The 27,264-nt window shown below is 39.6% G+C and overlaps 21 non-coding genes across 21 annotated transcripts; all 21 read left to right on the forward strand.

The window, feature by feature from the left end:
- Positions 1-1,283: 1,283 nt before the first annotated feature.
- TRNAP-AGG (transfer RNA proline (anticodon AGG)) lies at positions 1,284-1,355 on the forward strand. Its single transcript has one exon. It is a non-coding gene; the product is annotated as a tRNA-Pro (tRNA).
- Positions 1,356-1,643: 288 nt separating this feature from the next.
- On the forward strand, positions 1,644-1,716 carry TRNAV-CAC (transfer RNA valine (anticodon CAC)). The gene has a single exon. It is a non-coding gene; the product is annotated as a tRNA-Val (tRNA).
- A 2,172-nt stretch (positions 1,717-3,888) lies between these two features.
- Positions 3,889-3,960, forward strand: TRNAP-UGG (transfer RNA proline (anticodon UGG)). The gene has a single exon. It is a non-coding gene; the product is annotated as a tRNA-Pro (tRNA).
- Positions 3,961-4,248: 288 nt separating this feature from the next.
- TRNAV-CAC (transfer RNA valine (anticodon CAC)) lies at positions 4,249-4,321 on the forward strand. The gene has a single exon. It is a non-coding gene; the product is annotated as a tRNA-Val (tRNA).
- Positions 4,322-6,417: 2,096 nt separating this feature from the next.
- TRNAP-UGG (transfer RNA proline (anticodon UGG)) lies at positions 6,418-6,489 on the forward strand. The gene has a single exon. It is a non-coding gene; the product is annotated as a tRNA-Pro (tRNA).
- A 288-nt stretch (positions 6,490-6,777) lies between these two features.
- On the forward strand, positions 6,778-6,850 carry TRNAV-CAC (transfer RNA valine (anticodon CAC)). Its single transcript has one exon. It is a non-coding gene; the product is annotated as a tRNA-Val (tRNA).
- A 2,195-nt stretch (positions 6,851-9,045) lies between these two features.
- Positions 9,046-9,117, forward strand: TRNAP-AGG (transfer RNA proline (anticodon AGG)). Its single transcript has one exon. It is a non-coding gene; the product is annotated as a tRNA-Pro (tRNA).
- Positions 9,118-9,405: 288 nt separating this feature from the next.
- TRNAV-CAC (transfer RNA valine (anticodon CAC)) lies at positions 9,406-9,478 on the forward strand. The gene has a single exon. It is a non-coding gene; the product is annotated as a tRNA-Val (tRNA).
- A 2,144-nt stretch (positions 9,479-11,622) lies between these two features.
- On the forward strand, positions 11,623-11,694 carry TRNAP-UGG (transfer RNA proline (anticodon UGG)). Its single transcript has one exon. It is a non-coding gene; the product is annotated as a tRNA-Pro (tRNA).
- Positions 11,695-11,982: 288 nt separating this feature from the next.
- Positions 11,983-12,055, forward strand: TRNAV-CAC (transfer RNA valine (anticodon CAC)). The gene has a single exon. It is a non-coding gene; the product is annotated as a tRNA-Val (tRNA).
- Positions 12,056-14,208: 2,153 nt separating this feature from the next.
- Positions 14,209-14,280, forward strand: TRNAP-UGG (transfer RNA proline (anticodon UGG)). The gene has a single exon. It is a non-coding gene; the product is annotated as a tRNA-Pro (tRNA).
- Positions 14,281-14,568: 288 nt separating this feature from the next.
- On the forward strand, positions 14,569-14,641 carry TRNAV-CAC (transfer RNA valine (anticodon CAC)). The gene has a single exon. It is a non-coding gene; the product is annotated as a tRNA-Val (tRNA).
- Positions 14,642-16,763: 2,122 nt separating this feature from the next.
- Positions 16,764-16,835, forward strand: TRNAP-UGG (transfer RNA proline (anticodon UGG)). Its single transcript has one exon. It is a non-coding gene; the product is annotated as a tRNA-Pro (tRNA).
- Positions 16,836-17,123: 288 nt separating this feature from the next.
- TRNAV-CAC (transfer RNA valine (anticodon CAC)) lies at positions 17,124-17,196 on the forward strand. The gene has a single exon. It is a non-coding gene; the product is annotated as a tRNA-Val (tRNA).
- A 2,117-nt stretch (positions 17,197-19,313) lies between these two features.
- Positions 19,314-19,385, forward strand: TRNAP-UGG (transfer RNA proline (anticodon UGG)). Its single transcript has one exon. It is a non-coding gene; the product is annotated as a tRNA-Pro (tRNA).
- Positions 19,386-19,673: 288 nt separating this feature from the next.
- Positions 19,674-19,746, forward strand: TRNAV-CAC (transfer RNA valine (anticodon CAC)). Its single transcript has one exon. It is a non-coding gene; the product is annotated as a tRNA-Val (tRNA).
- Positions 19,747-21,882: 2,136 nt separating this feature from the next.
- TRNAP-AGG (transfer RNA proline (anticodon AGG)) lies at positions 21,883-21,954 on the forward strand. Its single transcript has one exon. It is a non-coding gene; the product is annotated as a tRNA-Pro (tRNA).
- A 288-nt stretch (positions 21,955-22,242) lies between these two features.
- Positions 22,243-22,315, forward strand: TRNAV-CAC (transfer RNA valine (anticodon CAC)). Its single transcript has one exon. It is a non-coding gene; the product is annotated as a tRNA-Val (tRNA).
- Positions 22,316-24,539: 2,224 nt separating this feature from the next.
- TRNAP-UGG (transfer RNA proline (anticodon UGG)) lies at positions 24,540-24,611 on the forward strand. The gene has a single exon. It is a non-coding gene; the product is annotated as a tRNA-Pro (tRNA).
- A 288-nt stretch (positions 24,612-24,899) lies between these two features.
- TRNAV-CAC (transfer RNA valine (anticodon CAC)) lies at positions 24,900-24,972 on the forward strand. The gene has a single exon. It is a non-coding gene; the product is annotated as a tRNA-Val (tRNA).
- A 2,143-nt stretch (positions 24,973-27,115) lies between these two features.
- TRNAP-UGG (transfer RNA proline (anticodon UGG)) lies at positions 27,116-27,187 on the forward strand. The gene has a single exon. It is a non-coding gene; the product is annotated as a tRNA-Pro (tRNA).
- Positions 27,188-27,264: the final 77 nt, after the last annotated feature.

The following is a 27,264-nucleotide window of genomic DNA, read 5'->3' on the forward strand; positions in this document are numbered from 1 at the left end:
CTATGAGTAGGTGTATGCATGTATCCATATATAAAGATAGATAGATAGATAGATAGATAGAGATATAGATAGATAGATAGATAGATAGATAGATAGATAGATAGATAGATAGATAGATAGATAGATAGATAGATAGATAGATAGATAGATAGATAGATATAGGGAGAGAGAGAGCGTTAATATAAACAGAGACTTTATTTTCAATCAAGCGGTATTTTCTTTCCTTTAGGAGCAGAATGTTCTGATCATCAGCGCACCAGAATGTAGTGCTTGGTTGGCAAGCATCACATATTGTGATGTGTTAGCTAAGAGTTCCATGTCCTTCAGACTCATATATTCCTCTGTAGTTGTACCTTGGTGATTCCACAAAACATGGCATCATAATCAGCATTCTACTGCCACAGAGTGGACAGAGAAACCATTTAGAATTTCCCTGAAAAAGAAAAAAAGCATACTTAGGCAGAGCTTTGTGGACAGGAAGGACATTAGAGCAAGTGAGGAATAAGCACTGCTTTTGTTAATTTACATAGGCAGAACAGAGACTGCTGGGAAAAGCCTGAAATTAAAGGCACAGAAAATGCCTGCTTCTGGAGAGAACACTAAGAAGCATTGAAAGTTTTTCCTCTGACCCTGGCCACTCTTAAGAGGAATCCTATGATAGTCAGCAGGACCCACCCTAAAAAGGAAGGGACAGCCATTTGGACCCTTTCCACCTTTCCTATATCTCGCCTGATCGAGCCTGATCGAGCGCTGATTGAGCGGATAAGCACATAAGCACATGTACTTCTCATTTTGGGAATGCATTGCTTAGCTTGTTACCAGCAGCTCAGTTATGTTATGATGTTAGAGGCTATGCAAGGAATGCTTTAGTCCTGCATTAGGCAGTTTTTATTGCTTCTTGCATTCAAGAGATAGATAACTAGCCAGAATCTGTGGCCCAGCTATTCACCTTGGCATTCCGATTTGCACAAAGGGAATCAGTATTGGAGAGAAAAGGCAAAATGTGTTTCTTATGTTGTTATGAACAGCTTTTTATTCTTTCTCTTTAGGCTCTAGCCAATGCAGAAATATATAAATAACTGCTGACTTCCTGTAAGACGTGTCCAATGCTGAGACAAAATAAAAGGGGACACTTACAAATGATAGTGCTATCGTTTGAGAAAGGGTAAGTTGACACTGAATTTCCTGTGAATTCACAGACCAAGCATGAAAAAGACCCCAGCATGATCTTCATTGCGGGCTTAGAGCTGGTATTACCTTTTCAGAGGTGAGGGTCTTTCAACGGCTCGTTGGTCTAGGGGTATGATTCTCGCTTAGGGTGCGAGAGGTCCCGGGTTCAAATCCCGGACGAGCCCTTTCATTGGTGCTCTTTTGAAGTATGCATTTCAAAGCCAATATTAATTTTCTCTTTGCAGTAGTGGATGATTATTTGCTAGAGTCTCATGCTTTTAACCTTGCCCTGCCTGAGCAAATAGGAAACATTTCTCTTTAAGCATTTTGCAAAAATGCTGAACTTGCAAGGCATATACAAGCGTTCAGATAGGGCTGTCGGGCAGGTTGCATGAAAGAAATCTAAAACCAGATGCCCTTGGAATAACCTGTTTTGAGCAGTTTCATCACAGAAGAATCACCTGTAGGTATCTGTTTCTGTAGTGTAGTGGTTATCACGTTCGCCTCACATGCGAAAGGTCCCCGGTTCGAAACCGGGCAGAAACACTAGTTATATTGTCTTGGCTGCAATGTTGAGAGTTGCCGTTTTGCATGAAATTGTCCAGGCCCTGAAGATCGGTTCATGCAGTCTCGTTCCAAGAAAGTGAATTCTCTTAAAAACAATAACATAATTGGCATGTGGATGTATCTGTTGATTCACAGACCTCACTTTCAAAAGAGCCCTGCATTCGGTTCAATGCTCAACCAGAACAAGCATTAACTTTGAGAATTGTTGGCACCAACAGGCCTCTTATTTTAGTGGAGTGTTTCTGGTTTTTAAGTGCTGAGGCTTGGGCTCAATTCCTAGATGATCCTTCTCAAGGTGATGATACAAATCCATCGTCACCTTTTCGTTTAATGTCAGAATTGTTTATTTCCATTTGGTGGTGTATGAATGCTTTCGACAGTATGGGGATTTTTTCTAGCCTTGCATGAATAAAAGCATATCACTCCTCTTTATGTATTTTTCTAATACATTTATATTTGCATCTCCTCTCCTAGCATGCATTTTTGACTATCTTACAGGCTGTATATAATAAGTATCAATTCAGGGGCGCTTCTTCTACTCAAATCACAACTGTTCTATCACGACATTGATAAGCAATCTGCATCTGCTTCTGTTGTGTATTGGTTATCATATTTACCTGACGTGTGAAAGTCCCATGTTGGACAGTGCACGTTAACAAAGAAACCAATGATTTTTATTAAAAGTTGTCTTGTGTTTTGGTTACCTTGCATCAGCCAAACCGTGCCAGAGATTACTTCATTTGCAGTCACTTGAAAAGTAGGGATTCTCAAATAAATGGCAAGAGGTTGAAACAAATCCAAAGAAATGCATGGCATATCTATGTGTAGGTGTATGCATGTATCCATATATAAAGATAGATAGATAGATAGATAGATAGATAGATAGATAGATAGATAGATAGATAGATAGATAGATAGATAGATAGATAGATAGATAGATAGATAGATAGATAGATAGATAGATAGATAGATAGATAGATAGATAGATAGATAGATAGATAGATAGATAGATAGATAGATAGATAGATAGATAGATATAGGGAGAGAGAGAGCGTTAATATAAACAGAGACTTTATTTTCAATCAAGCGGTATTTTCTTTCCTTTAGGAGCAGAATGTTCTGATCATCAGCGCACCAGAATGTAGTGCTTGGTTGGCAAGCATCACATATTGTGATGTGTTAGCTAAGAGTTCCATGTCCTTCAGACTCATATATTCCTCTGTAGTTGTACCTTGGTGATTCCACAAAACATGGCATCATAATCAGCATTCTACTGCCACAGAGTGGACAGAGAAACCATTTAGAATTTCCCTGAAAAAGAAAAAAAGCATACTTAGGCAGAGCTTTGTGGACAGGAAGGACATTAGAGCAAGTGAGGAATAAGCACTGCTTTTGTTAATTTACATAGGCAGAACAGAGACTGCTGGGAAAAGCCTGAAATTAAAGGCACAGAAAATGCCTGCTTCTGGAGAGAACACTAAGAAGCATTGAAAGTTTTTCCTCTGACCCTGGCCACTCTTAAGAGGAATCCTATGATAGTCAGCAGGACCCACCCTAAAAAGGAAGGGAAAGCCATTTGGACCCTTTCCACCTTTCCTATATCGAGCCTGATTGAGCGCTGATTGAGCGAATAAGCACATAAGCACATGTACTTCTCATTTTGGGAAGGCATTGCTTAGCTTGTTACCAGCAGCTCAGTTATGTTATGATGTTAGAGGCTATGCAAGGAATGCTTTAGTCCTGCATTAGGCAGTTTTTATTGCTTCTTGCATTCAAGAGATAGATAATTAGCCAGAATCTGTGGCCCAGCTATTCACCTTGGCATTCCGATTTGCACAAAGGGAATAAGTATTTGAGAGAAAAGGCAAAATGTGTTTCTTATGTTGTTATGAACAGCTTTTTATTCTTTCTCTTTAGGCTCTAGCCAATGCAGAAATATATAAATAACTGCTGACTTCCTGTAAGACTTGTCCAATGCTGAGAAAAAATAAAAGGGGACACTTACAAATGATAGTGCTATCGTTTGAGAAAGGGTAAGTTGACACTGAATTTCCTGTGAATTCACAGACCAAGCATGAAAAAGACCCCAGCATGATCTTCATTGCGGGCTTAGAGCTGGTATTACCTTTTCAGAGGTGAGGGTCTTTCAACGGCTCGTTGGTCTAGGGGTATGATTCTCGCTTTGGGTGCGAGAGGTCCCAGGTTCAAATCCCGGACGAGCCCTTTCATTGGTGCTCTTTTGAAGTATGCATTTCAAAGCCAATATCAATTTTCTCTTTGCAGTAGTGGATGATTATTTGCTAGAGTCTCATGCTTTTAACCTTGCCCTGCCTGAGCAAATAGGAAACATTTCTCTTTAAGCATTTTGCAAAAATGCTGAACTTGCAAGGCATATACAAGCGTTCAGATAGGGCTGTCGGGCAGGTTGCATGAAAGAAATCTAAAACCAGATGCCCTTGGAATAGTCTGTTTTGAGCAGTTTCATCACAGAAGAATCACCTGTAGGTATCTGTTTCTGTAGTGTAGTGGTTATCACGTTCGCCTCACACGCGAAAGGTCCCCGGTTCGAAACCGGGCAGAAACACTAGTTATATTGTTTTGGCTGCAATGTTGAGAGTTGCCGTTTTGCATGAAATTGTCCAGGCCCTGAAGATGGGTTCGTGCAGTCTCGTTCCAAGAAAGTGAATTCTCTTAAAAACAATAACATAATTGGCATGTGGATGTATCTGTTGATTCACAGACCTCACTTTCAAAAGAGCCCTGCATTCGGTTCAATGCTCAACCAGAACAAGCATTAACTTTGAGAATTGTTGGCACCAACAGGCCTCCTATTTTAGTGGAGTGTTTCTGGTTTTAAGTGCTGAGGCTTGGGCTCAATTCCTAGATGATCCTTCTCAAGGTGATGATACAAATGCATCGTCACCTTTTCGTTTAATGTCAGAATTGTTTATTTCCATTTGGTGGTGTATGAATGCTTTCGACAGTATGGGGATTTTTTCTAGCCTTGCATGAATAAAAGCATATCACTCCTCTTTATGTATTTTTCTAATACATTTATATTTGCATCTCCTTTCCTAGCATGCATTTTTGACTATCTTACAGGCTGTATATAATAAGTATCAATTCAGGGGCGCTTCTACTACTCAAATCACAACTGTTCTATCACGACATTGATAAGCAATCTGCATCTGCTTCTGTTGTGTATTGGTTATCATATTTACCTGACGTGTGAAAGTCCCATGTTTGACAGTGCACGTTAACAAAGAAACCAATGATTTTTATTAAAAGTTGTCTTGTGTTTTGGTTACCTTGCATCAGCCAAAACGTGCCAGAGATGACTTCATTTGCAGTCACTTGAAAAGTAGGGATTCTCAAATAAATGGCAAGAGGTTGAAACAAATCCAAAGAAATGCATGGCATATCTATGAGTAGGTGTATGCATGTATCCATATATAAAGATAGATAGATAGATAGATAGATAGATAGATAGATAGATAGATAGATAGATAGATAGATAGATAGATAGATAGATAGATAGATAGATAGATAGATAGATAGATATAGGGAGAGAGAGAGCGTTAATATAAACAGAGACATTATTTTCAATCAAGCGGTATTTTCTTTCCTTTAGGAGCAGAATGTTCTGATCATCAGCGCACCAGAATGTAGTGCTTGGTTGGCAAGCATCACATATTGTGATGTGTTAGCTAAGAGTTCCATGTCCTTCAGACTCATATATTCCTCTGTAGTTGTACCTTGGTGATTCCACAAAACATGGCATCATAATCAGCATTCTACTGCCACAGAGTGGACAGAGAAACCATTTAGAATTTCCCTGAAAAAGAAAAAAAGCATACTTAGGCAGAGCTTTGTGGACAGGAAGGACATTAGAGCAAGTGAGGAATAAGCACTGCTTTTGTTAATTTACATAGGCAGAACAGAGACTGCTGGGAAAAGCCTGAAATTAAAGGCACAGAAAATGCCTGCTTCTGGAGAGAACACTAAGAAGCATTGAAAGTTTTTCCTCTGACCCTGGCCACTCTTAAGAGGAATCCTATGATAGTCAGCAGGACCCACCCTAAAAAGGAAGGGACAGCCATTTGGACCCTTTCCACCTTTCCTATATCTCGCCTGATCGAGCCTGATCGAGCGCTAGCGGATAAGCACATAAGCACATGTACTTCTCATTTTGGGAAGGCATTGCTTAGCTTGTTACCAGCAGCTCAGTTATGTTATGATGTTAGAGGCTATGCAAGGAATGCTTTAGTCCTGCATTAGGCAGTTTTTATTGCTTCTTGCATTCAAGAGATAGATAATTAGCCAGAATCTGTGGCCCAGCTATTCACCTTGGCATTCCGATTTGCACAAAGGGAATAAGTATTTGAGAGAAAAGGCAAAATGTGTTTCTTATGTTGTTATGAACAGCTTTTTATTCTTTCTCTTTAGGCTCTAGCCAATGCAGAAATATATAAATAACTGCTGACTTCCTGTAAGACTTGTCCAATGCTGAGAAAAAATAAAAGGGGACACTTACAAATGATAGTGCTATCGTTTGAGAAAGGGTAAGTTGACACTGAATTTCCTGTGAATTTACAGACCAAGCATGAAAAAGACCCCAGCATGATCTTCATTGCGGGCTTAGAGCTGGTATTACCTTTTCAGAGGTGAGGGTCTTTCAACGGCTCGTTGGTCTAGGGGTATGATTCTCGCTTTGGGTGCGAGAGGTCCCGGGTTCAAATCCCGGACGAGCCCTTTCATTGGTGCTCTTTTGAAGTATGCATTTCAAAGCCAATATCAATTTTCTCTTTGCAGTAGTGGATGATTATTTGCTAGAGTCTCATGCTTTTAACCTTGCCCTGCCTGAGCAAATAGGAAACATTTCTCTTTAAGCATTTTGCAAAAATGCTGAACTTGCAAGGCATATACAAGCGTTCAGATAGGGCTGTCGGGCAGGTTGCATGAAAGAAATCTAAAACCAGATGCCCTTGGAATAGTCTGTTTTGAGCAGTTTCATCACAGAAGAATCACCTGTAGGTATCTGTTTCTGTAGTGTAGTGGTTATCATGTTCGCCTCACACGCGAAAGGTCCCCGGTTCGAAACCGGGCAGAAACACTAGTTATATTGTCTTGGCTGCAATGTTGAGAGTTGCCGTTTTGCATGAAATTGTCCAGGCCCTGAAGATGGGTTCATGCAGTCTCGTTCCAAGAAAGTGAATTCTCTTAAAAACAATAACATAATTGGCATGTGGATGTATCTGTTGATTCACAAACCTCACTTTCAAAAGAGCCCTGCATTCGGTTCAATGCTCGACCAGAACAAGCATTAACTTTGAGAATTGTTGGCACCAACAGGCCTCCTATTTTAGTGGAGTGTTTCTGGTTTTAAGTGCTGAGGCTTGGGCTCAATTCCTAGATGATCCTTCTCAAGGTGATGATACAAATGCATCGTCACCTTTTCGTTTAATGTCAGAATTGTTTATTTCCATTTGGTGGTGTATGAATGCTTTCGACAGTATGGGGATTTTTTCTAGCCTTGCATGAATAAAAGCATATCACTCCTCTTTATGTATTTTTCTAATACATTTATATTTGCATCTCCTCTCCTAGCATGCATTTTTGACTATCTTACAGGCTGTATATAATAAGTATCAATTCAGGGGCGCTTCTACTACTCAAATCACAACTGTTCTATCACGACATTGATAAGCAATCTGCATCTGCTTCTGTTGTGTATTGGTTATCATATTTACCTGACGTGTGAAAGTCCCATGTTTGACAGTGCACGTTAACAAAGAAACCAATGATTTTTATTAAAAGTTGTCTTGTGTTTTGGTTACCTTGCATCAGCCAAAACGTGCCAGAGATGACTTCATTTGCAGTCACTTGAAAAGTAGGGATTCTCAAATAAATGGCAAGAGGTTGAAACAAATCCAAAGAAATGCATGGCATATCTATGAGTAGGTGTATGCATGTATCCATATATAAAGATAGATAGATAGATAGATAGATAGATAGAGATAGATAGATAGATAGATAGATAGATAGATAGATAGATAGATAGATAGATAGATAGATAGATAGATAGATAGATAGATAGATAGATAGATAGATAGATAGATAGATAGATAGATAGATAGATAGATAGATAGATAGATAGATAGATAGATAGATAGATAGATAGATATAGGGAGAGAGAGAGCGTTAATATAAACAGAGACTTTATTTTCAATCAAGCGGTATTTTCTTTCCTTTAGGAGCAGAATGTTCTGATCATCAGCGCACCAGAATGTAGTGCTTGGTTGGCAAGCATCACATATTGTGATGTGTTAGCTAAGAGTTCCATGTCCTTCAGACTCATATATTCCTCTGTAGTTGTACCTTGGTGATTCCACAAAACATGGCATCATAATCAGCATTCTACTGCCACAGAGTGGACAGAGAAACCATTTAGAATTTCCCTGAAAAAGAAAAAAAGCATACTTAGGCAGAGCTTTGTGGACAGGAAGGACATTAGAGCAAGTGAGGAATAAGCACTGCTTTTGTTAATTTACATAGGCAGAACAGAGACTGCTGGGAAAAGCCTGAAATTAAAGGCACAGAAAATGCCTGCTTCTGGAGAGAACACTAAGAAGCATTGAAAGTTTTTCCTCTGACCCTGGCCACTCTTAAGAGGAATCCTATGATAGTCAGCAGGACCCACCCTAAAAAGGAAGGGACAGCCATTTGGACCCTTTCCACCTTTCCTATATCTCGCCTGATCGAGCCTGATCGAGCGCTGATTGAGCGGATAAGCACATAAGCACATGTACTTCTCATTTTGGGAATGCATTGCTTAGCTTGTTACCAGCAGCTCAGTTATGTTATGATGTTAGAGGCTATGCAAGGAATGCTTTAGTCCTGCATTAGGCAGTTTTTATTGCTTCTTGCATTCAAGAGATAGATAACTAGCCAGAATCTGTGGCCCAGCTATTCACCTTGGCATTCCGATTTGCACAAAGGGAATCAGTATTGGAGAGAAAAGGCAAAATGTGTTTCTTATGTTGTTATGAACAGCTTTTTATTCTATCTCTTTAGGCTCTAGCCAATGCAGAAATATATAAATAACTGCTGACTTCCTGTAAGACGTGTCCAATGCTGAGACAAAATAAAAGGGGACACTTACAAATGATAGTGCTATCGTTTGAGAAAGGGTAAGTTGACACTGAATTTCCTGTGAATTCACAGACCAAGCATGAAAAAGACCCCAGCATGATCTTCATTGCGGGCTTAGAGCTGGTATTACCTTTTCAGAGGTGAGGGTATTTCAACGGCTCGTTGGTCTAGGGGTATGATTCTCGCTTAGGGTGCGAGAGGTCCCGGGTTCAAATCCCGGACGAGCCCTTTCATTGGTGCTCTTTTGAAGTATGCATTTCAAAGCCAATATTAATTTTCTCTTTGCAGTAGTGGATGATTATTTGCTAGAGTCTCATGCTTTTAACCTTGCCCTGCCTGAGCAAATAGGAAACATTTCTCTTTAAGCATTTTGCAAAAATGCTGAACTTGCAAGGCATATACAAGCGTTCAGATAGGGCTGTCGGGCAGGTTGCATGAAAGAAATCTAAAACCAGATGCCCTTGGAATAACCTGTTTTGAGCAGTTTCATCACAGAAGAATCACCTGTAGGTATCTGTTTCTGTAGTGTAGTGGTTATCACGTTCGCCTCACATGCGAAAGGTCCCCGGTTCGAAACCGGGCAGAAACACTAGTTATATTGTCTTGGCTGCAATGTTGAGAGTTGCCGTTTTGCATGAAATTGTCCAGGCCCTGAAGATGGGTTCATGCAGTCTCGTTCCAAGAAAGTGAATTCTCTTAAAAACAATAACATAATTGGCATGTGGATGTATCTGTTGATTCACAGACCTCACTTTCAAAAGAGCCCTGCATTCGGTTCAATGCTCAACCAGAACAAGCATTAACTTTGAGAATTGTTGGCACCAACAGGCCTCTTATTTTAGTGGAGTGTTTCTGGTTTTTAAGTGCTGAGGCTTGGGCTCAATTCCTAGATGATCCTTCTCAAGGTGATGATACAAATCCATCGTCACCTTTTTGTTTAATGTCAGAATTGTTTATTTCCATTTGGTGGTGTATGAATGCTTTCGACAGTATGGGGATTTTTTCTAGCCTTGCATGAATAAAAGCATATCACTCCTCTTTATGTATTTTTCTAATACATTTATATTTGCATCTCCTCTCCTAGCATGCATTTTTGACTATCTTACAGGCTGTATATAATAAGTATCAATTCAGGGGCGCTTCTTCTACTCAAATCACAACTGTTCTATCACGACATTGATAAGCAATCTGCATCTGCTTCTGTTATGTATTGGTTATCATATTTACCTGACGTGTGAAAGTCCCATGTTGGACAGTGCACGTTAACAAAGAAACCAATGATTTTTATTAAAAGTTGTCTTGTGTTTTGGTTACCTTGCATCAGCCAAACCGTGCCAGAGATTACTTCATTTGCAGTCACTTGAAAAGTAGGGATTCTCAAATAAATGGCAAGAGGTTGAAACAAATCCAAAGAAATGCATGGCATATCTATGTGTAGGTGTATGCATGTATCCATATATAAAGATAGATAGATAGATAGATAGATAGATAGATAGATAGATAGATATATAGATAGATAGATAGATAGATAGATAGATAGATAGATAGATAGATAGATAGATAGATAGATAGATAGATAGATAGATAGATAGATAGATAGATAGATAGATAGATAGATATAGGGAGAGAGAGAGCGTTAATATAAACAGAGACTTTATTTTCAATCAAGCGGTATTTTCTTTCCTTTAGGAGCAGAATGTTCTGATCATCAGCGCACCAGAATGTAGTGCTTGGTTGGCAAGCATCACATATTGTGATGTGTTAGCTAAGAGTTCCATGTCCTTCAGACTCATATATTCCTCTGTAGTTGTACCTTGGTGATTCCACAAAACATGGCATCATAATCAGCATTCTACTGCCACAGAGTGGACAGAGAAACCATTTAGAATTTCCCTGAAAAAGAAAAAAAGCATACTTAGGCAGAGCTTTGTGGACAGGAAGGACATTAGAGCAAGTGAGGAATAAGCACTGCTTTTGTTAATTTACATAGGCAGAACAGAGACTGCTGGGAAAAGCCTGAAATTAAAGGCACAGAAAATGCCTGCTTCTGGAGAGAACACTAAGAAGCATTGAAAGTTTTTCCTCTGACCCTGGCCACTCTTAAGAGGAATCCTATGATAGTCAGCAGGACCCACCCTAAAAAGGAAGGGAAAGCCATTTGGACCCTTTCCACCTTTCCTATATCGAGCCTGATTGAGCGCTGATTGAGCGAATAAGCACATAAGCACATGTACTTCTCATTTTGGGAAGGCATTGCTTAGCTTGTTACCAGCAGCTCAGTTATGTTATGATGTTAGAGGCTATGCAAGGAATGCTTTAGTCCTGCATTAGGCAGTTTTTATTGCTTCTTGCATTCAAGAGATAGATAATTAGCCAGAATCTGTGGCCCAGCTATTCACCTTGGCATTCCGATTTGCACAAAGGGAATAAGTATTTGAGAGAAAAGGCAAAATGTGTTTCTTATGTTGTTATGAACAGCTTTTTATTCTTTCTCTTTAGGCTCTAGCCAATGCAGAAATATATAAATAACTGCTGACTTCCTGTAAGACTTGTCCAATGCTGAGAAAAAATAAAAGGGGACACTTACAAATGATAGTGCTATCGTTTGAGAAAGGGTAAGTTGACACTGAATTTCCTGTGAATTCACAGACCAAGCATGAAAAAGACCCCAGCATGATCTTCATTGCGGGCTTAGAGCTGGTATTACCTTTTCAGAGGTGAGGGTCTTTCAACGGCTCGTTGGTCTAGGGGTATGATTCTCGCTTTGGGTGCGAGAGGTCCCGGGTTCAAATCCCGGACGAGCCCTTTCATTGGTGCTCTTTTGAAGTATGCATTTCAAAGCCAATATCAATTTTCTCTTTGCAGTAGTGGATGATTATTTGCTAGAGTCTCATGCTTTTAACCTTGCCCTGCCTGAGCAAATAGGAAACATTTCTCTTTAAGCATTTTGCAAAAATGCTGAACTTGCAAGGCATATACAAGCGTTCAGATAGGGCTGTCGGGCAGGTTGCATGAAAGAAATCTAAAACCAGATGCCCTTGGAATAGTCTGTTTTGAGCAGTTTCATCACAGAAGAATCACCTGTAGGTATCTGTTTCTGTAGTGTAGTGGTTATCACGTTTGCCTCACACGCGAAAGGTCCCCGGTTCGAAACCGGGCAGAAACACTAGTTATATTGTTTTGGCTGCAATGTTGAGAGTTGCCGTTTTGCATGAAATTGTCCAGGCCCTGAAGATGGGTTCATGCAGTCTCGTTCCAAGAAAGTGAATTCTCTTAAAAACAATAACATAATTGGCATGTGGATGTATCTGTTGATTCACAGACCTCACTTTCAAAAGAGCCCTGCATTCGGTTCAATGCTCAACCAGAACAAGCATTAACTTTGAGAATTGTTGGCACCAACAGGCCTCCTATTTTAGTGGAGTGTTTCTGGTTTTAAGTGCTGAGGCTTGGGCTCAATTCCTAGATGATCCTTCTCAAGGTGATGATACAAATGCATCGTCACCTTTTCGTTTAATGTCAGAATTGTTTATTTCCATTTGGTGGTGTATGAATGCTTTCGACAGTATGGGGATTTTTTCTAGCCTTGCATGAATAAAAGCATATCACTCCTCTTTATGTATTTTTCTAATACATTTATATTTGCATCTCCTCTCCTAGCATGCATTTTTGACTATCTTACAGGCTGTATATAATAAGTATCAATTCAGGGGCGCTTCTACTACTCAAATCACAACTGTTCTATCACGACATTGATAAGCAATCTGCATCTGCTTCTGTTGTGTATTGGTTATCATATTTACCTGACGTGTGAAAGTCCCATGTTTGACAGTGCACGTTAACAAAGAAACCAATGATTTTTATTAAAAGTTGTCTTGTGTTTTGGTTACCTTGCATCAGCCAAAACGTGCCAGAGATGACTTCATTTGCAGTCACTTGAAAAGTAGGGATTCTCAAATAAATGGCAAGAGGTTGAAACAAATCCAAAGAAATGCATGGCATATCTATGAGTAGGTGTATGCATGTATCCATATATAAAGATAGATAGATAGATAGATAGATAGATAGATAGATAGATAGAGATATAGATAGATAGATAGATAGATAGATAGATAGATAGATAGATAGATAGATAGATAGATAGATAGATAGATAGATAGATAGATAGATAGATAGATAGATAGATAGATAGATATAGGGAGAGAGAGAGCGTTAATATAAACAGAGACTTTATTTTCAATCAAGCGGTATTTTCTTTCCTTTAGGAGCAGAATGTTCTGATCATCAGCGCACCAGAATGTAGTGCTTAGTTGGCAAGCATCACATATTGTGATGTGTTAGCTAAGAGTTCCATGTCCTTCAGACTCATATATTCCTCTGTAGTTGTACCTTGGTGATTCCACAAAACATGGCATCATAATCAGCATTCTACTGCCACAGAGTGGACAGAGAAACCATTTAGAATTTCCCTGAAAAAGAAAAAAAGCATACTTAGGCAGAGCTTTGTGGACAGGAAGGACATTAGAGCAAGTGAGGAATAAGCACTGCTTTTGTTAATTTACATAGGCAGAACAGAGACTGCTGGGAAAAGCCTGAAATTAAAGGCACAGAAAATGCCTGCTTCTGGAGAGAACACTAAGAAGCATTGAAAGTTTTTCCTCTGACCCTGGCCACTCTTAAGAGGAATCCTATGATAGTCAGCAGGACCCACCCTAAAAAGGAAGGGACAGCCATTTGGACCCTTTCCACCTTTCCTATATCTCGCCTGATCGAGCCTGATCGAGCGCTGATTGAGCGGATAAGCACATAAGCACATGTACTTCTCATTTTGGGAATGCATTGCTTAGCTTGTTACCAGCAGCTCAGTTATGTTATGATGTTAGAGGCTATGCGAGGAATGCTTTAGTCCTGCATTAGGCAGTTTTTATTGCTTCTTGCATTCAAGAGATAGATAACTAGCCAGAATCTGTGGCCCAGCTATTCACCTTGGCATTCCGATTTGCACAAAGGGAATCAGTATTGGAGAGAAAAGGCAAAATGTGTTTCTTATGTTGTTATGAACAGCTTTTTATTCTTTCTCTTTAGGCTCTAGCCAATGCAGAAATATATAAATAACTGCTGACTTCCTGTAAGACGTGTCCAATGCTGAGACAAAATAAAAGGGGACACTTACAAATGATAGTGCTATCGTTTGAGAAAGGGTAAGTTGACACTGAATTTCCTGTGAATTCACAGACCAAGCATGAAAAAGACCCCAGCATGATCTTCATTGCGGGCTTAGAGCTGGTATTACCTTTTCAGAGGTGAGGGTCTTTCAACGGCTCGTTGGTCTAGGGGTATGATTCTCGCTTTGGGTGCGAGAGGTCCCGGGTTCAAATCCCGGACGAGCCCTTTCATTGGTGCTCTTTTGAAGTATGCATTTCAAAGCCAATATCAATTTTCTCTTTGCAGTAGTGGATGATTATTTGCTAGAGTCTCATGCTTTTAACCTTGCCCTGCCTGAGCAAATAGGAAACATTTCTCTTTAAGCATTTTGCAAAAATGCTGAACTTGCAAGGCATATACAAGCGTTCAGATAGGGCTGTCGGGCAGGTTGCATGAAAGAAATCTAAAACCAGATGCCCTTGGAATAGTCTGTTTTGAGCAGTTTCATCACAGAAGAATCACCTGTAGGTATCTGTTTCTGTAGTGTAGTGGTTATCACGTTCGCCTCACACGCGAAAGGTCCCTGGTTCGAAACCGGGCAGAAACACTAGTTATATTGTCTTGGCTGCAATGTTGAGAGTTGCCGTTTTGCATGAAATTGTCCAGGCCCTGAAGATGGGTTCATGCAGTCTCGTTCCAAGAAAGTTAATTCTCTTAAAAACAATAACATAATTGGCATGTGGATGTATCTGTTGATTCACAAACCTCACTTTCAAAAGAGCCCTGCATTCGGTTCAATGCTCAACCAGAACAAGCATTAACTTTGAGAATTGTTGGCACCAACAGGCCTCCTATTTTAGTGGAGTGTTTCTGGTTTTAAGTGCTGAGGCTTGGGCTCAATTCCTAGATGATCCTTCTCAAGGTGATGATACAAATGCATCGTCACCTTTTCGTTTAATGTCAGAATTGTTTATTTCCATTTGGTGGTGTATGAATGCTTTCGACAGTATGGGGATTTTTTCTAGCCTTGCATGAATAAAAGCATATCACTCCTCTTTATGTATTTTTCTAATACATTTATATTTGCATCTCCTCTCCTAGCATGCATTTTGACTATCTTACAGGCTGTATATAATAAGTATCAATTCAGGGGCGCTTCTACTACTCAAATCACAACTGTTCTATCACGACATTGATAAGCAATCTGCATCTGCTTCTGTTGTGTATTGGTTATCATATTTACCTGACGTGTGAAAGTCCCATGTTTGACAGTGCACGTTAACAAAGAAACCAATGATTTTTATTAAAAGTTGTCTTGTGTTTTGGTTACCTTGCATCAGCCAAAACGTGCCAGAGATGACTTCATTTGCAGTCACTTGAAAAGTAGGGATTCTCAAATAAATGGCAAGAGGTTGAAACAAATCCAAAGAAATGCATGGCATATCTATGAGTAGGTGTATGCATGTATCCATATATAAAGATAGATAGATAGATAGATAGATAGATAGAGATATAGATAGATAGATAGATAGATAGATAGATAGATAGATAGATAGATAGATAGATAGATAGATAGATAGATAGATAGATAGATAGATAGATAGATAGATAGATATAGGGAGAGAGAGAGCGTTAATATAAACAGAGACTTTATTTTCAATCAAGCGGTATTTTCTTTCCTTTAGGAGCAGAATGTTCTGATCATCAGCGCACCAGAATGTAGTGCTTGGTTGGCAAGCATCACATATTGTGATGTGTTAGCTAAGAGTTCCATGTCCTTCAGACTCATATATTCCTCTGTAGTTGTACCTTGGTGATTCCACAAAACATGGCATCATAATCAGCATTCTACTGCCACAGAGTGGACAGAGAAACCATTTAGAATTTCCCTGAAAAAGAAAAAAAGCATACTTAGGCAGAGCTTTGTGGACAGGAAGGACATTAGAGCAAGTGAGGAATAAGCACTGCTTTTGTTAATTTACATAGGCAGAACAGAGACTGCTGGGAAAAGCCTGAAATTAAAGGCACAGAAAATGCCTGCTTCTGGAGAGAACACTAAGAAGCATTAAAAGTTTTTCCTCTGACCCTGGCCACTCTTAAGAGGAATCCTATGATAGTCAGCAGGACCCACCCTAAAAAGGAAGGGACAGCCATTTGGACCCTTTCCACCTTTCCTATATCGAGCCTGATTGAGCGCTGATTGAGCGAATAAGCACATAAGCACATGTACTTCTCATTTTGGGAAGGCATTGCTTAGCTTGTTACCAGCAGCTCAGTTATGTTATGATGTTAGAGGCTATGCAAGGAATGCTTTAGTCCTGCATTAGGCAGTTTTTATTGCTTCTTGCATTCAAGAGATAGATAATTAGCCAGAATCTGTGGCCCAGCTATTCACCTTGGCATTCCGATTTGCACAAAGGGAATAAGTATTTGAGAGAAAAGGCAAAATGTGTTTCTTATGTTGTTATGAACAGCTTTTTATTCTTTCTCTTTAGGCTCTAGCCAATGCAGAAATATATAAATAACTGCTGACTTCCTGTAAGACTTGTCCAATGCTGAGAAAAAATAAAAGGGGACACTTACAAATGATAGTGCTATCGTTTGAGAAAGGGTAAGTTGACACTGAATTTCCTGTGAATTCACAGACCAAGCATGAAAAAGACCCCAGCATGATCTTCATTGCGGGCTTAGAGCTGGTATTACCTTTTCAGAGGTGAGGGTCTTTCAACGGCTCGTTGGTCTAGGGGTATGATTCTCGCTTTGGGTGCGAGAGGTCCCGGGTTCAAATGCCGGACGAGCCCTTTCATTGGTGCTCTTTTGAAGTATGCATTTCAAAGCCAATATCAATTTTCTCTTTGCAGTAGTGGATGATTATTTGCTAGAGTCTCATGCTTTTAACCTTGCCCTGCCTGAGCATATAGGAAACATTTCTCTTTAAGCATTTTGCAAAAATGCTGAACTTGCAAGGCATATACAAGCGTTCAGATAGGGCTGTCGGGCAGGTTGCATGAAAGAAATCTAAAACCAGATGCCCTTGGAATAGTCTGTTTTGAGCAGTTTCATCACAGAAGAATCACCTGTAGGTATCTGTTTCTGTAGTGTAGTGGTTATCACGTTCGCCTCACACGCGAAAGGTCCCCGGTTCGAAACCGGGCAGAAACACTAGTTATATTGTTTTGGCTGCAATGTTGAGAGTTGCCGTTTTGCATGAAATTGTCCAGGCCCTGAAGATGGGTTCATGCAGTCTCGTTCCAAGAAAGTGAATTCTCTTAAAAACAATAACATAATTGGCATGTGGATGTATCTGTTGATTCACAGACCTCACTTTCAAAAGAGCCCTGCATTCGGTTCAATGCTCAACCAGAACAAGCATTAACTTTGAGAATTGTTGGCACCAACAGGCCTCCTATTTTAGTGGAGTGTTTCTGGTTTTAAGTGCTGAGGCTTGGGCTCAATTCCTAGATGATCCTTCTCAAGGTGATGATACAAATGCATCGTCACCTTTTCGTTTAATGTCAGAATTGTTTATTTCCATTTGGTGGTGTATGAATGCTTTCGACAGTATGGGGATTTTTTCTAGCCTTGCATGAATAAAAGCATATCACTCCTCTTTATGTATTTTTCTAATACATTTATATTTGCATCTCCTCTCCTAGCATGCATTTTTGACTATCTTACAGGCTGTATATAATAAGTATCAATTCAGGGGCGCTTCTACTACTCAAATCACAACTGTTCTATCACGACATTGATAAGCAATCTGCATCTGCTTCTGTTGTGTATTGGTTATCATATTTACCTGACGTGTGAAAGTCCCATGTTTGACAGTGCACGTTAACAAAGAAACCAATGATTTTTATTAAAAGTTGTCTTGTGTTTTGGTTACCTTGCATCAGCCAAAACGTGCCAGAGATGACTTCATTTGCAGTCACTTGAAAAGTAGGGATTCTCAAATAAATGGCAAGAGGTTGAAACAAATCCAAAGAAATGCATGGCATATCTATGAGTAGGTGTATGCATGTATCCATATATAAAGATAGATAGATAGATAGATAGATAGATAGATAGATAGAGATATAGATAGATAGATAGATAGATAGATAGATAGATAGATAGATAGATAGATAGATAGATAGATAGATAGATAGATAGATATAGGGAGAGAGAGAGCGTTAATATAAACAGAGACTTTATTTTCAATCAAGCGGTATTTTCTTTCCTTTAGGAGCAGAATGTTCTGATCATCAGCGCACCAGAATGTAGTGCTTAGTTGGCAAGCATCACATATTGTGATGTGTTAGCTAAGAGTTCCATGTCCTTCAGACTCATATATTCCTCTGTAGTTGTACCTTGGTGATTCCACAAAACATGGCATCATAATCAGCATTCTACTGCCACAGAGTGGACAGAGAAACCATTTAGAATTTCCCTGAAAAAGAAAAAAAGCATACTTAGGCAGAGCTTTGTGGACAGGAAGGACATTAGAGCAAGTGAGGAATAAGCACTGCTTTTGTTAATTTACATAGGCAGAACAGAGACTGCTGGGAAAAGCCTGAAATTAAAGGCACAGAAAATGCCTGCTTCTGGAGAGAACACTAAGAAGCATTGAAAGTTTTTCCTCTGACCCTGGCCACTCTTAAGAGGAATCCTATGATAGTCAGCAGGACCCACCCTAAAAAGGAAGGGACAGCCATTTGGACCCTTTCCACCTTTCCTATATCTCGCCTGATCGAGCCTGATCGAGCGCTGATTGAGCGGATAAGCACATAAGCACATGTACTTCTCATTTTGGGAATGCATTGCTTAGCTTGTTACCAGCAGCTCAGTTATGTTATGATGTTAGAGGCTATGCGAGGAATGCTTTAGTCCTGCATTAGGCAGTTTTTATTGCTTCTTGCATTCAAGAGATAGATAACTAGCCAGAATCTGTGGCCCAGCTATTCACCTTGGCATTCCGATTTGCACAAAGGGAATCAGTATTGGAGAGAAAAGGCAAAATGTGTTTCTTATGTTGTTATGAACAGCTTTTTATTCTTTCTCTTTAGGCTCTAGCCAATGCAGAAATATATAAATAACTGCTGACTTCCTGTAAGACGTGTCCAATGCTGAGACAAAATAAAAGGGGACACTTACAAATGATAGTGCTATCGTTTGAGAAAGGGTAAGTTGACACTGAATTTCCTGTGAATTCACAGACCAAGCATGAAAAAGACCCCAGCATGATCTTCATTGCGGGCTTAGAGCTGGTATTACCTTTTCAGAGGTGAGGGTCTTTCAACGGCTCGTTGGTCTAGGGGTATGATTCTCGCTTTGGGTGCGAGAGGTCCCGGGTTCAAATCCCGGACGAGCCCTTTCATTGGTGCTCTTTTGAAGTATGCATTTCAAAGCCAATATCAATTTTCTCTTTGCAGTAGTGGATGATTATTTGCTAGAGTCTCATGCTTTTAACCTTGCCCTGCCTGAGCAAATAGGAAACATTTCTCTTTAAGCATTTTGCAAAAATGCTGAACTTGCAAGGCATATACAAGCGTTCAGATAGGGCTGTCGGGCAGGTTGCATGAAAGAAATCTAAAACCAGATGCCCTTGGAATAGTCTGTTTTGAGCAGTTTCATCACAGAAGAATCACCTGTAGGTATCTGTTTCTGTAGTGTAGTGGTTATCACGTTCGCCTCACACGCGAAAGGTCCCTGGTTCGAAACCGGGCAGAAACACTAGTTATATTGTCTTGGCTGCAATGTTGAGAGTTGCCGTTTTGCATGAAATTGTCCAGGCCCTGAAGATGGGTTCATGCAGTCTCGTTCCAAGAAAGTTAATTCTCTTAAAAACAATAACATAATTGGCATGTGGATGTATCTGTTGATTCACAAACCTCACTTTCAAAAGAGCCCTGCATTCGGTTCAATGCTCAACCAGAACAAGCATTAACTTTGAGAATTGTTGGCACCAACAGGCCTCCTATTTTAGTGGAGTGTTTCTGGTTTTAAGTGCTGAGGCTTGGGCTCAATTCCTAGATGATCCTTCTCAAGGTGATGATACAAATGCATCGTCACCTTTTCGTTTAATGTCAGAATTGTTTATTTCCATTTGGTGGTGTATGAATGCTTTCGACAGTATGGGGATTTTTTCTAGCCTTGCATGAATAAAAGCATATCACTCCTCTTTATGTATTTTTCTAATACATTTATATTTGCATCTCCTCTCCTAGCATGCATTTTGACTATCTTACAGGCTGTATATAATAAGTATCAATTCAGGGGCGCTTCTACTACTCAAATCACAACTGTTCTATCACGACATTGATAAGCAATCTGCATCTGCTTCTGTTGTGTATTGGTTATCATATTTACCTGACGTGTGAAAGTCCCATGTTTGACAGTGCACGTTAACAAAGAAACCAATGATTTTTATTAAAAGTTGTCTTGTGTTTTGGTTACCTTGCATCAGCCAAAACGTGCCAGAGATGACTTCATTTGCAGTCACTTGAAAAGTAGGGATTCTCAAATAAATGGCAAGAGGTTGAAACAAATCCAAAGAAATGCATGGCATATCTATGAGTAGGTGTATGCATGTATCCATATATAAAGATAGATAGATAGATAGATAGATAGATAGAGATATAGATAGATAGATAGATAGATAGATAGATAGATAGATAGATAGATAGATAGATAGATAGATAGATAGATAGATAGATAGATAGATAGATAGATAGATAGATAGATATAGGGAGAGAGAGAGCGTTAATATAAACAGAGACTTTATTTTCAATCAAGCGGTATTTTCTTTCCTTTAGGAGCAGAATGTTCTGATCATCAGCGCACCAGAATGTAGTGCTTGGTTGGCAAGCATCACATATTGTGATGTGTTAGCTAAGAGTTCCATGTCCTTCAGACTCATATATTCCTCTGTAGTTGTACCTTGGTGATTCCACAAAACATGGCATCATAATCAGCATTCTACTGCCACAGAGTGGACAGAGAAACCATTTAGAATTTCCCTGAAAAAGAAAAAAAGCATACTTAGGCAGAGCTTTGTGGACAGGAAGGACATTAGAGCAAGTGAGGAATAAGCACTGCTTTTGTTAATTTACATAGGCAGAACAGAGACTGCTGGGAAAAGCCTGAAATTAAAGGCACAGAAAATGCCTGCTTCTGGAGAGAACACTAAGAAGCATTAAAAGTTTTTCCTCTGACCCTGGCCACTCTTAAGAGGAATCCTATGATAGTCAGCAGGACCCACCCTAAAAAGGAAGGGACAGCCATTTGGACCCTTTCCACCTTTCCTATATCTCGCCTGATCGAGCCTGATCGAGCGCTGATTGAGCGGATAAGCACATAAGCACATGTACTTCTCATTTTGGGAATGCATTGCTTAGCTTGTTACCAGCAGCTCAGTTATGTTATGATGTTAGAGGCTATGCAAGGAATGCTTTAGTCCTGCATTAGGCAGTTTTTATTGCTTCTTGCATTCAAGAGATAGATAACTAGCCAGAATCTGTGGCCCAGCTATTCACCTTGGCATTCCGATTTGCACAAAGAGAATCAGTATTGGAGAGAAAAGGCAAAATGTGTTTCTTATGTTGTTATGAACAGCTTTTTATTCTTTCTCTTTAGGCTCTAGCCAATGCAGAAATATATAAATAACTGCTGACTTCCTGTAAGACGTGTCCAATGCTGAGACAAAATAAAAGGGGACACTTACAAATGATAGTGCTATCGTTTGAGAAAGGGTAAGTTGACACTGAATTTCCTGTGAATTCACAGACCAAGCATGAAAAAGACCCCAGCATGATCTTCATTGCGGGCTTAGAGCTGGTATTACCTTTTCAGAGGTGAGGGTCTTTCAACGGCTCGTTGGTCTAGGGGTATGATTCTCGCTTAGGGTGCGAGAGGTCCCGGGTTCAAATCCCGGACGAGCCCTTTCATTGGTGCTCTTTTGAAGTATGCATTTCAAAGCCAATATTAATTTTCTCTTTGCAGTAGTGGATGATTATTTGCTAGAGTCTCATGCTTTTAACCTTGCCCTGCCTGAGCAAATAGGAAACATTTCTCTTTAAGCATTTTGCAAAAATGCTGAACTTGCAAGGCATATACAAGCGTTCAGATAGGGCTGTCGGGCAGGTTGCATGAAAGAAATCTAAAACCAGATGCCCTTGGAATAACCTGTTTTGAGCAGTTTCATCACAGAAGAATCACCTGTAGGTATCTGTTTCTGTAGTGTAGTGGTTATCACGTTCGCCTCACATGCGAAAGGTCCCCGGTTCGAAACCGGGCAGAAACACTAGTTATATTGTCTTGGCTGCAATGTTGAGAGTTGCCGTTTTGCATGAAATTGTCCAGGCCCTGAAGATGGGTTCATGCAGTCTCGTTCCAAGAAAGTGAATTCTCTTAAAAACAATAACATAATTGGCATGTGGATGTATCTGTTGATTCACAGACCTCACTTTCAAAAGAGCCCTGCATTCGGTTCAATGCTCAACCAGAACAAGCATTAACTTTGAGAATTGTTGGCACCAACAGGCCTCTTATTTTAGTGGAGTGTTTCTGGTTTTTAAGTGCTGAGGCTTGGGCTCAATTCCTAGATGATCCTTCTCAAGGTGATGATACAAATCCATCGTCACCTTTTCGTTTAATGTCAGAATTGTTTATTTCCATTTGGTGGTGTATGAATGCTTTCGACAGTATGGGGATTTTTTCTAGCCTTGCATGAATAAAAGCATATCACTCCTCTTTATGTATTTTTCTAATACATTTATATTTGCATCTCCTCTCCTAGCATGCATTTTTGACTATCTTACAGGCTGTATATAATAAGTATCAATTCAGGGGCGCTTCTTCTACTCAAATCACAACTGTTCTATCACGACATTGATAAGCAATCTGCATCTGCTTCTGTTGTGTATTGGTTATCATATTTACCTGACGTGTGAAAGTCCCATGTTGGACAGTGCACGTTAACAAAGAAACCAATGATTTTTATTAAAAGTTGTCTTGTGTTTTGGTTACCTTGCATCAGCCAAACCGTGCCAGAGATTACTTCATTTGCAGTCACTTGAAAAGTAGGGATTCTCAAATAAATGGCAAGAGGTTGAAACAAATCCAAAGAAATGCATGGCATATCTATGTGTAGGTGTATGCATGTATCCATATATAAAGATAGATAGATAGATAGATAGATAGATAGATAGATAGATAGATAGATATATAGATAGATAGATAGATAGATATATAGATAGATAGATAGATAGATAGATAGATAGATAGATAGATAGATAGATAGATAGATAGATAGATAGATAGATAGATAGATAGATAGATAGATAGATAGATAGATAGATAGATAGATAGATAGATAGATAGATAGATAGATAGATAGATAGATAGATAGATATAGGGAGAGAGAGAGCGTTAATATAAACAGAGACTTTATTTTCAATCAAGCGGTATTTTCTTTCCTTTAGGAGCAGAATGTTCTGATCATCAGCGCACCAGAATGTAGTGCTTGGTTGGCAAGCATCACATATTGTGATGTGTTAGCTAAGAGTTCCATGTCCTTCAGACTCATATATTCCTCTGTAGTTGTACCTTGGTGATTCCACAAAACATGGCATCATAATCAGCATTCTACTGCCACAGAGTGGACAGAGAAACCATTTAGAATTTCCCTGAAAAAGAAAAAAAGCATACTTAGGCAGAGCTTTGTGGACAGGAAGGACATTAGAGCAAGTGAGGAATAAGCACTGCTTTTGTTAATTTACATAGGCAGAACAGAGACTGCTGGGAAAAGCCTGAAATTAAAGGCACAGAAAATGCCTGCTTCTGGAGAGAACACTAAGAAGCATTGAAAGTTTTTCCTCTGACCCTGGCCACTCTTAAGAGGAATCCTATGATAGTCAGCAGGACCCACCCTAAAAAGGAAGGGAAAGCCATTTGGACCCTTTCCACCTTTCCTATATCGAGCCTGATTGAGCGCTGATTGAGCGAATAAGCACATAAGCACATGTACTTCTCATTTTGGGAAGGCATTGCTTAGCTTGTTACCAGCAGCTCAGTTATGTTATGATGTTAGAGGCTATGCAAGGAATGCTTTAGTCCTGCATTAGGCAGTTTTTATTGCTTCTTGCATTCAAGAGATAGATAATTAGCCAGAATCTGTGGCCCAGCTATTCACCTTGGCATTCCGATTTGCACAAAGGGAATAAGTATTTGAGAGAAAAGGCAAAATGTGTTTCTTATGTTGTTATGAACAGCTTTTTATTCTTTCTCTTTAGGCTCTAGCCAATGCAGAAATATATAAATAACTGCTGACTTCCTGTAAGACTTGTCCAATGCTGAGAAAAAATAAAAGGGGACACTTACAAATGATAGTGCTATCGTTTGAGAAAGGGTAAGTTGACACTGAATTTCCTGTGAATTCACAGACCAAGCATGAAAAAGACCCCAGCATGATCTTCATTGCGGGCTTAGAGCTGGTATTACCTTTTCAGAGGTGAGGGTCTTTCAACGGCTCGTTGGTCTAGGGGTATGATTCTCGCTTTGGGTGCGAGAGGTTCTAGGTTCAAATCCCGGACGAGCCCTTTCATTGGTGCTCTTTTGAAGTATGCATTTCAAAGCCAATATCAATTTTCTCTTTGCAGTAGTGGATGATTATTTGCTAGAGTCTCATGCTTTTAACCTTGCCCTGCCTGAGCAAATAGGAAACATTTCTCTTTAAGCATTTTGCAAAAATGCTGAACTTGCAAGGCATATACAAGCGTTCAGATAGGGCTGTCGGGCAGGTTGCATGAAAGAAATCTAAAACCAGATGCCCTTGGAATAGTCTGTTTTGAGCAGTTTCATCACAGAAGAATCACCTGTAGGTATCTGTTTCTGTAGTGTAGTGGTTATCACGTTCGCCTCACACGCGAAAGGTCCCCGGTTCGAAACCGGGCAGAAACACTAGTTATATTGTTTTGGCTGCAATGTTGAGAGTTGCCGTTTTGCATGAAATTGTCCAGGCCCTGAAGATGGGTTCATGCAGTCTCGTTCCAAGAAAGTGAATTCTCTTAAAAACAATAACATAATTGGCATGTGGATGTATCTGTTGATTCACAGACCTCACTTTCAAAAGAGCCCTGCATTCGGTTCAATGCTCAACCAGAACAAGCATTAACTTTGAGAATTGTTGGCACCAACAGGCCTCCTATTTTAGTGGAGTGTTTCTGGTTTTAAGTGCTGAGGCTTGGGCTCAATTCCTAGATGATCCTTCTCAAGGTGATGATACAAATGCATCGTCACCTTTTCGTTTAATGTCAGAATTGTTTATTTCCATTTGGTGGTGTATGAATGCTTTCGACAGTATGGGGATTTTTTCTAGCCTTGCATGAATAAAAGCATATCACTCCTCTTTATGTATTTTTCTAATACATTTATATTTGCATCTCCTTTCCTAGCATGCATTTTTGACTATCTTACAGGCTGTATATAATAAGTATCAATTCAGGGGCGCTTCTACTACTCAAATCACAACTGTTCTATCACGACATTGATAAGCAATCTGCATCTGCTTCTGTTGTGTATTGGTTATCATATTTACCTGACGTGTGAAAGTCCCATGTTTGACAGTGCACGTTAACAAAGAAACCAATGATTTTTATTAAAAGTTGTCTTGTGTTTTGGTTACCTTGCATCAGCCAAAACGTGCCAGAGATGACTTCATTTGCAGTCACTTGAAAAGTAGGGATTCTCAAATAAATGGCAAGAGGTTGAAACAAATCCAAAGAAATGCATGGCATATCTATGAGTAGGTGTATGCATGTATCCATATATAAAGATAGATAGATAGATAGATAGATAGATAGATAGATAGATAGATAGATAGATAGATAGATAGATAGATAGATAGATAGATAGATAGATAGATAGATAGATAGATAGATAGATAGATAGATAGATAGATAGATAGATAGATAGATAGATAGATAGATATAGGGAGAGAGAGAGCGTTAATATAAACAGAGACTTTATTTTCAATCAAGCGGTATTTTCTTTCCTTTAGGAGCAGAATGTTCTGATCATCAGCGCACCAGAATGTAGTGCTTGGTTGGCAAGCATCACATATTGTGATGTGTTAGCTAAGAGTTCCATGTCCTTCAGACTCATATATTCCTCTGTAGTTGTACCTTGGTGATTCCACAAAACATGGCATCATAATCAGCATTCTACTGCCACAGAGTGGACAGAGAAACCATTTAGAATTTCCCTGAAAAAGAAAAAAAGCATACTTAGGCAGAGCTTTGTGGACAGGAAGGACATTAGAGCAAGTGAGGAATAAGCACTGCTTTTGTTAATTTACATAGGCAGAACAGAGACTGCTGGGAAAAGCCTGAAATTAAAGGCACAGAAAATGCCTGCTTCTGGAGAGAACACTAAGAAGCATTGAAAGTTTTTCCTCTGACCCTGGCCACTCTTAAGAGGAATCCTATGATAGTCAGCAGGACCCACCCTAAAAAGGAAGGGAAAGCCATTTGGACCCTTTCCACCTTTCCTATATCGAGCCTGATTGAGCGCTGATTGAGCGAATAAGCACATAAGCACATGTACTTCTCATTTTGGGAAGGCATTGCTTAGCTTGTTACCAGCAGCTCAGTTATGTTATGATGTTAGAGGCTATGCAAGGAATGCTTTAGTCCTGCATTAGGCAGTTTTTATTGCTTCTTGCATTCAAGAGATAGATAATTAGCCAGAATCTGTGGCCCAGCTATTCACCTTGGCATTCCGATTTGCACAAAGGGAATAAGTATTTGAGAGAAAAGGCAAAATGTGTTTCTTATGTTGTTATGAACAGCTTTTTATTCTTTCTCTTTAGGCTCTAGCCAATGCAGAAATATATAAATAACTGCTGACTTCCTGTAAGACTTGTCCAATGCTGAGAAAAAATAAAAGGGGACACTTACAAATGATAGTGCTATCGTTTGAGAAAGGGTAAGTTGACACTGAATTTCCTGTGAATTCACAGACCAAGCATGAAAAAGACCCCAGCATGATCTTCATTGCGGGCTTAGAGCTGGTATTACCTTTTCAGAGGTGAGGGTCTTTCAACGGCTCGTTGGTCTAGGGGTATGATTCTCGCTTTGGGTGCGAGAGGTCCCGGGTTCAAATCCCGGACGAGCCCTTTCATTGGTGCTCTTTTGAAGTATGCATTTCAAAGCCAATATCAATTTTCTCTTTGCAGTAGTGGATGATTATTTG

The sequence above is a fragment of the Lissotriton helveticus genome, chromosome 8, assembly GCF_964261635.1.
Source record: "Lissotriton helveticus chromosome 8, aLisHel1.1, whole genome shotgun sequence".
In the NCBI taxonomy this organism is placed as follows: domain Eukaryota; kingdom Metazoa; phylum Chordata; class Amphibia; order Caudata; family Salamandridae; genus Lissotriton; species Lissotriton helveticus.